The following is a 9,837-nucleotide window of genomic DNA, read 5'->3' on the forward strand; positions in this document are numbered from 1 at the left end:
TTGTAATGTGTATAATTGTTGAACTACTCTGTTGTACACCTGAAACTAATATATGTCAACTATACTTTAATTTTAAAAAAAGGCAAACTAGTATGAAAAGATTTTTAATGAAAAAACAACATTCCCTACCCCACGCTTCCCCTTCTCATGTCTTGTTCTCCAGATATAACCACCTTTAACTCTTACAGTTGTTTATTCTGGTATTTAATCGCAGCTTGCTTCTTTTTTTTTTTTTTAAGATTTTATTTTTAAGTGATCTCTACACCCCGTGTGGCGCTCAAACTCACAACCCCGAGAACAAGAGTCACATGCTCTATGACTGAGCCAGCCAGGCACCCCTTAATTCTAGTGTTCTAAACAATATTCTTATACTACTATTTCTTGAATTTTTAGCTTGAGATTTTATCTCTTGATTTTTTACTGTATAAACTTCAGCTTTTTAAAAATCTTACCTTTTAAATTATATGATGATATTTGGTTCAAACAGTATTCAATGTTCATATTACTGTGATTATGTGATTTTTATTCATTCATAGCTAAGCCACATAATACACCATGATTATATTTTCCTTTCTACTAGAATCTTTATTTTCCTTGGGGCATTAATGATTATATTATTCTTTTTTGCCTGCTTAATTTTCTATATGATTGTCACTAATTCATCTGTAAATTCTCTGACAGAACTATTAATCTCATATTTAAACATGTCAGATAATAGATTTCTTTTCCTCTCTCCTGCCATCTATTCTTTTCCCCTCTCTTCTTCCTTTCTTTCCTCCTTCCTACCTTTCTTCTTTCCTTCCTTTCTTTTATCCAGTAGCCTTCTAGAGCCTTCTATCCCCTGCTCTAATCTGGACCAGTTGCTCTTAAACCTATTGCTTACCTGTCATTTTGGGATCTTCCTTCAGTTCTCTCTCTGATGTATTTTATTGTTTGCTGGATCACATCTTCCTCTTTCATTGTTTACTTTCTCAGTTTAGGGGCTCATGTATTACAGTAGCTTCCTCAGAAAGGGTGAATGAGAGAGGAAGTATATCTTTCAACTCTGCATACGTGAAATGTCTTTATTCATGCATGTGTTTGATAGTGTGGCTGTGTAAAAATCAATCAAAGTTTAATAAGATGTCAACATTCTTTTTTTTTTTTTTAAAGATTTTATTTATTTGACAGAGAGAGACACAGCGAGAGAGGGAACACAAGCAGGGGGAGTGGGAGAGGGAGAAACAGGCTTCCTGCGGAGCAGGGCTCCATCCCAGGACCCTGGGATTATGACCTGAGCCGAAGGCAGATGCTTAATGACTGAGCCACCCAGGCACCTCTGCTTTTAAGATTCTTGCTCCTGACATTTTACAAGAGAAAAAAACTTAAAATGTTGGACTTCTTTTTTTAAATTTTTTTAAAGACTTCATTTATTTGACAGAGAGAGACACAATGAGTGAGGGAACACAAGCAGGGAGAGTGGGAGAGGGAGAAGCAGGCCTCCCACTGAGCAGGGAGCCCGATGCAGGGCTCGATCCCAGGACCCTGGTATCATGACCTGAGCCGAAGGCAGACGCTTAACGACAGCCACCCAGGTGCCCCAAATGTTGGACTTCTTATGTATAAACCCAAGGAGCAAATAACTTTGAATGATAATCTCCCAAAAGCATTTAATTTGATTGGTGTCCTCCACCCACTTGGTTCTTCATTTACTCTCCCTTCTCTTTTGGAAAGGACAGTCCCTGTCCAACTTCACATGTTACTCATAATTCCAGGGGAAAAAAAAATCTCAGAAAATTCTGAGTAAAACTTTACACATATTAGGGCTAAAAAGCAGAGAGGTAAGCTAACTATATCAATTCAAATGCCTTGCATCTTTCAAAATAAATACAAAGTTACGCTCTCATTGGCCCTTTTCTTGGGAATATTTTAAAAGAATGTTGATGTCTTGGGGCACCTGGGTGGCTCAGTAGTTAAGCGTCTGCCATTGTAAAGCGAATAATTCAGCAGCATTTAGTATATTTACAGTGCAACCTACCTCTGTGTAGCTCCAAAACATTTCATCACCCCAAAAGGATTGCCAAATCTTGATACTGATTCTTTTCTTAGAACATAAACTTGTACCATGGCTTTCATATTTGGTCTTAATATATTAGTAGTCACTAAAGGAAATAAGCCAAATTATTATATTCTGAGCATTAAGTTCCTTCAAAATTACATTGTACATAGTTTATAGTTTTCTTACCAGAAAATCACAAAAAGATATTAATGTGTTTCCTACTTATCATTTTTTAAAAGATTTTATTTATTTATTTGAGAGAGAGAGAGAATGAGAGACAGCACGAGAGGGAAGAGGGTCAGAGGGAGAAGCAGACTCCCTGCTGAGCAGGGAGCCCGATGTGGGACTCGATCCCAGGACTCCAGGATCATGACCTGAGCCGAAGGCCGTTGCTTAACCAACTGAGCCATCCAGGTGCCCTATCATGTTGTTTGAATTACAGTGTAGAAGTTAAATTAGAACAGACACAATATTCAAAAAATTAGATTGTCTTTATTGTTTTTGTTTTAGAATATTTAGAAATGTACTGCCACAGAACTTTGAAAATGCAAGCTAGAGAATAAACACATCTCATCAAGAAATGGTTTGTTTAACAAATAAGTTAATAGATTCCCCACCAGTACATTATGCAGCCATTTGTCACATGCTGATGATCATTTTTTTTTTAAATTTTAAAGATTTTATTTATTTATTTGACAGAGAGACACCGCGAGAGAGGGAACACAAGCAGGGGGAGTAGGAGAGGGAGAAGCAAGCTTTCCGCCCGAGCAGGGAGCCCGATGCGGGGCTCGATCCCAGGACCCTGGGACTGCAGACACTTAATGACTGAGCCACCCAGTCGCCCCTGTAGGATGATTATCTTGTCATTCTGTGAAGGAGATTCTCTTTTGAATAGAACTTAAAGTGGGTGGGGTTTCATGGAGAATAATTTCTGGTACCTTTAGAGAGGCAGTGAGAAAAAGGAGTAGGAAAAGTGCCAGAGACTACTTTTATCTTTTCATTTCCCCCAAAACTCTTATTTTTAAAAAATTAGATTCCCTTCACATTCCTGCTTTTCTTATAAATAACTCTTTATTTTGTGAAATTTAGAGATTAGTAAGGAAACTTCAAAGGAAGAAACATTCTCTCTGGAAAGCAGACTCTTGCCAGTTTTTGCCAGGTTAATCATGGGTAGTAGTTAAGCCAGATTTGTTGTTTCATTCTGTCAGTGAAATACACAGATTGTCTATCTTTTTTGTTTGTTTTGTTTTAGTGTGGAATAAAATACCACATAACAACAGGTAGATCTAACAAATCTAAGTAAGTATGGAGTGTTATAAATTACCACACAGCTGTAATTATTAATAATTACAGAGTGTAAATTAAATAGAAAATAATAACAAATAATATAAATAAAATGATAAAAATCAAATTACATGTTAATTAAATGTATGTATATAAATACATCCATATATGATAATTAGATATAATTATTTAGATCAGTGATTCTCAAAGTACGGCTCCCAGACCAGCAGCGTCGGCATCACCTGGGAGCTTGTTAGGAATGCAGGGTCTGGGGCACCTGGGTAGCACAGTTGGTTGAGAGCTGGACTCTTGGTTTCAGCTCAAGTCGTAATCTCAGGGTCATGAGATTGAGCCCCGAGTTGGGCTCCAAGCTGAGCGTGGCGTCCACTTGGGTTTCTCTCTCCCTCTCTCACCCACCCCATGCTTGCTCACTCTCTCTTTGTCTCTTTCAAATAAGTAAATAAATCTTAAAAACAAAAAAAAGAAATGCAGTATCTGTGTATTGATTTAGAGACTCTAGGGGTGAGGTCCCGCAGCCCTCCAAGTGGTTCTGATGCAGGACCCAATTTTAGTTTGGAAACCACTATATTAGGACTGATAGGGTGTCCTCTAGTGTTTTTGCCAAAATTGCATTTCATCAGGCAAATCCTGATGTAAAGATAAAAATGAAAGTGTATATATATATATATATATATATATATATATATATATATATATATATATATAAAAATTACCTTCTCTTGGGGCAGTCAGTTAAGCCTCAGACTCTTGATTTCGGCTCAGGTCATGATCTCAAGGTTGTGAAATCGAAACCCGTGTTGTGTTCTGTGCTGGGCATGGAGCCTGCTTAAGATTCTTTCTCTCCCTCTCCCTTCCCCTCTGCAGCCCCCCTAAAAAATTACCTTCTCTCAATATTTCTTTCTCTCTCTCTCTCTTTTTAAAGAGACAGAGTGTGAGTGAGCACAAGCTACTTGTCAGAGACAGAGTGTGAGTGAGCACAAGCAGGGGGAGCAGTGGGCAGAGGGAGACCCTGGAGAGCAGCAGGTAGAGGGAGAAGTAGGTTCCCTACTGAGCAAGAAGTCTGATGTAGGACTCGATCCCAGGACACTGGGATCATGACCTGAGCCAAAGGCAGACGCTTAATGACTGAGCCACTCAGGCATCCCTCAATATTTCTTTCAAGTCTTTTTTTTTTCTATGCATACATCTGCAAATTTTAGAAAACATCTATACAATTTTAAATTTTGGTCTTTTTTGGACTTAGCATTATGGAAAAAGCATTTTCCATGTCATTAAAAATATTTGTTAAACATAATATTGAAGACTGCTTAATACTTCATAATTTCATCTTCTTATTTTCCACACTTATACTATGAATATTTCTCTTTTAAGAAGGAAGGATGGGGGAACAGTTTCTTGCCTACCATGTTATCTTTTTATATACTTACTAATATCCTGTCATATTGCCAAAGAGGCATAGACAAACTTTGTAAAACTCTAAAGCAAGCAGTAGTGGGTGCTTAAAAATGTTAATTTATTAGAATTTTGTGTTTTTCACTTCATGCCCCTTCATCACCTCTGTTTATTGGCCTTTGGCTGCTCAGTGTCTCATTCTCTGGTTTAGTCTTTTTTTTGTTGTTGCTTTTTTTTTTTTTTTTTTAGAGAGAGAGCGAGCAAGCGCTCAGGTGCAGGTTGAGGAGAGGGGCAGAGGGAAAGAAAGAGAGAGAGAATCTTAAGCAGGCTCCATGCTCAGTGAGGAACTGACGTGGGGCTTGATCTCACAACCCTGAGATCAAGGCCTGAGCTGAAATCAAGAGTTGGATGCTTAACCGACTAAGCCACCCAGGCACCCCTCTGGTCTAGTCCTTTTTGACTCACTTTTTCCTTTAAATATTTTCAGTCTTTCACAGGTTCTATCTTGAAGCCTTTAAAGGCAGGAATTTGGAGACCATAGTAAGCAATTGAAGAAGATATTTTGGGACTGATGAGCTTTTCCTTGCCTTTAATCTCAGAATAGAGGTGCTTGCTTACTTGAGCTTAGTGGTTAATAGAGGGTCTGTTGAGTCAGTTAAACCACATCTCCATGTATTAGCTTAGTGTCTTTGGCAAATAAATCCCTTTGAGCTTAGGTTTTCTCATCTAATAGTCTGTCTAATAGTGTCTTATTTATAGATGTGACCATTACATTCCATACAATTTATAATTTATAGATGTGAGCATTACATTATGTCTGAAGTGCTAACATAGTGTCTGACATAATAAATCCTCAGTAACTATTAGCTATTACAATTACATGTACTATTAGTGTTTAACTCTAGAACCATTTTTGTAGTTTGCTGAGACTCCTAGTTTTAGCCCTTAATTTTTGTGACTAATAATTCTTTATTGTTTATATTTCATGTTAATGGAAAATTTGCTTTACTTTATTTCACAGTTAAATTTAACTGTTAAAGTGACAAATTTTAAATTTTTATGGAAAAAATGTTTTAAGAAGGTGCTATCTCAGATTCATATTTCATTTTTCTTTTTTTAGAATTGAAAATTCAGAGGAAGTTGTTTTTTGTAGAGTACTTGTATTTTCACTGTTTTTATAATATTACAGATTTCCTAGAAATTTGTGGGGAAAAGTATATATTAGTGTACTATTAATTATAAGCTCATTTAATGTTTCCCTTGTAATCTGTGAACTTGTTTAGTTCTTTTTTTTTTTCAAAGATTTTATTTATTTATTTGAGAGAGAGAGAGAGTGCACACAAGCCGGGTGATGGGCAGAGGGAGAAGGAGACTTCCTGTTAAGCAGAGAGCCCGATGTGGGGATTGATCCTGGGACTCTGGGATCATGACTCAAGCCACAGGCAGACGCTTAACTGACTGAGCCACCCAGGTGCCCTGAACTTGCTTAGTTCTTAAGCATCATAACTCAAAGTACTAATTGAAATAAGGAAGCATGATTGGGTTTTATTTTCATTTTGCATAATTTTTGTGATTTTGTGCATATATGTATTGAATTTGAGAAACCTGTTTAACATGAGTTACTCATATAAGTGATTATATTAATACTGATTTGTTCTCTGCATGTGCTGAGAAGTGCAACATTTTGGGCAACTCAATTTATTCACTTAACCGATTGTTGCATGAGTGTTAGTGCTAGGTACCATGTTTGGTGCTCAGTGTATAAGCATGAGTAGGATATGGTAGAGCTTATTCTTTTGTGGAGACATATGTAAACAAGTAACTTCAGTGCAGTGTGCTGAGTAGTATTATAGAGGTATGTAGAAAGTGCTGTAGAACATATGTGTGGCACATTTAACTTGGCGTTCAACTTGGGTGGAAAGCAAGGAAGGCTGGTTGATAATTGTGTGTAGGGCCAGGTAGTTAGGTAAGACTTGGCAAAGAAGGTAATGTTTCATCTGGCTTTGAAGAAAGGAAACAAGTTTAGCAGGGTGGTCCAGGCCAGTGTGTCTGAGAGAAAGGGAGGGGCACTTTGTAGATGACGTAGGAATCAACTGAGAAATGTAAAGGGAAGGAGAATTCTGCAAGATTGCCAGGTATGAGATCAACTTACAAAAATGAATAGTATTTCTTTACACTTGTCATAGCCAACTAGAAAATATAATTAGAAAATTTATTCACAATATGAAAATATCTCTAAAGTATCTAGAATATACAAAATCTAAATGGTAAAAACTTTGAAATGCTAAGAAAAAATTAGCTGAATAAATGGAGGGATATCCCATATTGGATAGAACAACTTAATAAAATATGTCAGTTCTCCCTTAATGAATGTACAAATTAATTGCAATTCCAATTGAAATTATAGTTTTATTTTTGAGGAATTTGATAAGCTTTGTTAACTAAGCCTTAAAAAAAAACAAAGGGTAGAGATTTATCAAGCAAAATATTAAGACATTAAAAAGCCTTAGTGTTACACGTTGACCAATGAAACAGCTTAGAGATTCTGGAGACAGGCCATGTATGTTAGCTGATTCTCATTGTTCACAGATTCTGTATTTGCGAATTCATCTACTTGCTAAAACTTGTTTCTAAAGCTAAATCAATATTCACAGTGCTGCTGCAGTAGTTCACCAACATGTCCAGAAGTGAGAAGTATTTGAGTTGCCTGATGAGCGGGAGCATGTTCCCAGCTGAACAAGGCGATGTTCTTCTTGTTTCAGTGCTCATACTATAAATGTGTCCTTTTTGTAGTCTAGTTAGAGTCAAGTTTCCTGGATTTTTTTGTGTTTTGATGGTGACCTCACTGTTTAAAATGGCCCTGATGCATAGTGTTGAAGTGCTGTCTAGTGTTCTTAAGCACAAGGAGGCTGTGATGTGTTTTATGGAAAAAATATGTGTCAGATAATTTCATTCAGACATGAATTATATAATGCTGTTAGCTGAGAGTTCAGTGTTCATAATTAATGATATATATTAAATAAGGTATCTTTAATATTTCTTTTTATTATATTATGTTAATCACCATACATTACATCATTAGTTTTTGATGTAGTGTTCCATGATTCATTCTTTGCCTATAACACCCAGTGCTCCATTCAATATGTGCCCTCTTTAATACCCATCAGCAGGCTAACCCATCCCTCCACCCCCTTCCCTCTGGAACCCTCAGTTTGTTTCTCAGAGTCCATAGTCTCTCATGGTTCGTCTCCCCCTCTGATTTCCCCCCCTTCATTTTTCCCTTCCTACTATCTTTTTCTTTTTTTTTAATATATAATGTATTATTTGTTTCAGAGGTACATAAATAAGGTATCTTTAAACAGAGGCACACATAAAACAAGGTATAAGTATTGATTGTACTGGAAATATTGTGACCACAGATTCACCGAAACTATATTCCTCCTAGGATCAATGGTTCAGTATTGCTAATTCAGTGTTTGTGATGATTTTATTGCATAATTAACAAGAATCGACTTCATATGTACATCAGTCAGAGTCTAGTCAAGAAATCAGAAGCCAGGGACTGAGGAAAGTACGGGTCCTGAGAGGTTGTCGGTGCTCTGGAAGTTAAGTCTTGTGGCTCCTGAGGAGTGCAAAAATAAAAGGCCCTCAACATTGCAAGTAGCCTAGAGGGAAGTGAGAAAGCATCTAAAGATGAAGGTGTTTCAGACCATCTGCAGACAGCTCAGAAGTTCAAAGGGGTTTTCTCTAGAACCAATCGCCCATGTGGATTTTTCCACTTCCTCTTATTCTTGTAGCCAGAAGAAAAAAGTGAACCTTATAAAGAAGTAGACCAAGAAAAGTACTCTGATTTAGTACAGTCTGTCTTGTCATCCGGAGGCCTTGCTCAGACTCCAGAATCATTGTTTGAGGAAGGTAATTTACTCTATGGACCTGTGAGTAAGTGTAAGCCCCCAAAGCAAGATGAGGAAGCAAAAGCTCCACGAAACTGGTGTCCTCTCTTAATTCCAGAGAGAAGTGTAAAACCAAATGCAACAAGTACTCCTACAATTTCTTTGAGAATCCCTTTGCAAAGAAATACCATATCAAGTGTGACCAAGATCCTTCAGCAGAGCATGACATCAGAACAGATTTTCTACGTGGAGAGGTGGAAACAGCAGATGATTCTGGAACTGGGAGAGGATGGCTTTGCTGAATATTCTTCAAATATATTTTTTACAAGGGAAATGGTTCCATAAAGTCTTGGAAAGCATACTTGCGCCCCAAGGGGACTTGAAAGAGAGAGATGAGAATCTCGAATCTGGATATATCGAAAGTGTCCAGCATATCCTGAAAGATGTCAGTGGAGTGCGAGCTCTCGAAAGTACTGTTCAGCATGAGGCTTTAAAGTAGGTAGGTCTACTGGACTGTGTGGCTGAATATCAGGGCAAGCTGTGTGTGATTGATTGGAAGACATAGGAGAAACCAAAACCTTATATTTGAGATACATTTGACAACCTGCTGCAGGTTGTGGCCTATGTGGGTGCCATAAATAATGATGCCAACTATAGCTTTCAGGTTCAGTGTGGCTTAATTGTGGTGGCCTACAAAGATGGATCCCCTGCCCACCCACATTTCATGGACATTGAGCTCTGTTCCCAGTACTGGACCAAGTGACTTCTTCGTCTAGAAGAATATACAAAGAGCGAAAAGAACCAGAATATTCAGAAACCAGATTAGGGGACAGAATGATGTCTGGGAACATTCACTAGTTCCTCACAGTTTGGGAAGATCTGTTGCTGTTTACGGTAGAGATGCCACAGGATCTGAGAACTACATAACCCAAATGGAAGTATTTGTTGAAATGTATTACAACTAAAAAGATCGAAAAGCCAGAAAAGTTTAGATTTTAAGGGTTGGACTTGAGCACATAAAAGAAGCACAAGTAAGGATGGTCTGTCATTTACCTGGGAAAGGGAAGCAGGATTCACACAGCATTGGTTGGCTCTTGGACTCCCCTGTAGAACTTTCTGTATCCCGAGCAGGATGCCCAGTGCTTGAATTAAGATTGGAGGGCGTGAGGCTTGGTGTGCAAGAAGTTCCCCAGGGTACCCCAGGAGGGA

The 9,837-nt window shown here is 37.8% G+C and overlaps 1 pseudogene; it reads left to right on the forward strand.

Annotated features, from left to right (window-relative positions):
* Positions 1 to 8,428: 8,428 nt before the first annotated feature.
* Positions 8,429 to 9,454, forward strand: LOC114214075 (mitochondrial genome maintenance exonuclease 1 pseudogene; annotated as a pseudogene).
* The last annotated feature ends 383 nt before the right edge of the window (positions 9,455 to 9,837 follow it).

Source organism: Eumetopias jubatus, unplaced genomic scaffold, assembly GCF_037043125.1.
Source record: "Eumetopias jubatus isolate StellerSeaLion01/CBP00866 unplaced genomic scaffold, mEumJub1_p1.0 scaffold_17, whole genome shotgun sequence".
Taxonomy (NCBI): Eukaryota; Metazoa; Chordata; class Mammalia; order Carnivora; family Otariidae; genus Eumetopias; species Eumetopias jubatus.